The sequence below is a fragment of the Elephantulus edwardii genome, unplaced genomic scaffold, assembly GCF_000299155.1.
Source record: "Elephantulus edwardii isolate Elephantulus edwardi_28Jun2011 unplaced genomic scaffold, EleEdw1.0 scaffold00125, whole genome shotgun sequence".
NCBI lineage: Eukaryota > Metazoa > Chordata > Mammalia > Macroscelidea > Macroscelididae > Elephantulus > Elephantulus edwardii.
In genome coordinates, this window is record NW_006399875.1 from 5,819,011 (window position 1) to 5,820,915 (window position 1,905).

Here is a 1,905-nt window from a genome sequence, read left to right on the forward strand (position 1 = left end):
TAAAATATAATTATAGAAAAAAAAAGATTAATTCCTGGGGAGCTCTGGTGGCCTAGTGGCAAGAAGCTGCACTGCAATGCCAGAGGCGCATGGTTCAAATCCACCAGATGCTCTGCCGGGGAAGGAGGGACAATCCCTTCCTATACCAGTCAGATCTGGTTTGACGGTACACACAAATAATAAAATTTAAAAAAAAAAAATTTTTTAAAAGATTAGTTCCTTATTGTTTTCAGAGTGAGAAAAGAAAGTGCTTTGCAAAAAGCATTCTGGTAATTCGGATGACCCACAGACACAGGAATAAATGCTCAAAAACACTGGCAATAAGAGAGATGCAAATCAAAACCACAATGAGATACCGTCTCACCCCAGTTAGCAGTGGTAAAGCTTAACAAGACAGCAAGTAATAAACGTTGGAGAGAATGTGGTGAGATAGGAACTCTTTTACATTGTAGGTGGGATTGCAAAATGGTACAATCATTCTGGAAGGAAGTTTGATGCTTCCTCAGAAAGCTGAACATAGAAATTCCATATTGACCCAGCTATTCCACTGCTTGCCCAAGAAAATGAGAACGGAGGTACAAATGGAGTCTTGTACACTGATGTTTAAAGCAGTGTTATTCACCATCACAAGAACACGGACACAGCCCAAATGTCCAACCACAGTTAAATGGATTGAGAAAGTATGGTATATTCATACAATGGAATACTATGCAGCATGCAGGAGCAATGATTTTATAATTTATTACCTAACATGGGAGGGACGGGAGAGTCTTATGCTGAGTGAACTAACTCAGTCTCATAAGGACAAATACTGTATAAGACCATTATTGTAGAAACAGATAGCTAGTAAACCGTGTATGAGAATGCAAGGGGAGGAAAGGGGGGTGCACAGTGATGAGGATGTGGGGGGAATAATCATAGGGTCGCACAATTTGATGGATGGAGGGTGGGGTGGGTTCAGGAAATGGAAAAGATCCAGTGTGAAAAACAATGTATACGAACTTTGTAAGTAAACCTGTAGAAAATAAAAAGTTTATATTAAAAAGAAAAGTATTCTGGCTTGTTTCTAAATGTTGCATAAATAGAGTTTCAGCATAAGTTCTTACATAAGTAACTGTTGAACTTTTCACGTGACTGATGTCTTCTGAGTTATCAGCTTTATTTAATTTGCGATGACGTTTTGTTGTGTGGTTAGGTTCCATGGAGTCAGATATGACTCGTGGTGACACTATGAACACCAAAACTGAACCTCTGTCCTGCACCAACCTCACCATCTCTGATCTGCTCAAGACCATTGTTACAGCCACTCTGTCAATTCATCTATCTTATGGGAGTCTTCCTCTGTCTCTGACCCTCCGCCCTTCCCAGCTTGATGTCCTCTTCTGAGAAGTGGTCCCTCCCGACAATGTCCCAAAGTATACGAGATGGAGTTTCACTGTCTTTGCCTCTAAGGTGCACCTTGGTTTCAGATCCTTCAAGACAGACGTGTTTGTCCTTTTAGCAGTCCATGGGATCTTGAAATGACCAGACACAGTGAGTTCTATTCACGCTCGTCTTTTCCAATCAATTCAGTGTCCATCTATACTTGCCTAAGCTTGCTTGAAGGCAAAAGCCTTGAAACATCTGAGTATCCCTGGGTCTCAGTTGACTTTGTAGGCTCAGGTTTGGGATGAATAACTGCAGATTGGGGTACAGAAGAAAGGCACAACGAGTGGTGGGTGTCCTTTTCTCTGGCTCGTAAGTAGCTTAAAACCAAAGCCTCTGAGTGACTCAGTCCTTAGTCTAGGTCAAGAAAGGGCTACGTGATGGATTGAAACAGATAAATAATGTTGTCCCCAGTTGGATTAGAGCAAGTATTGGTGGCTTAGTAGTAAGGAATTGCACTGCCAACACAAAGGTATGCGG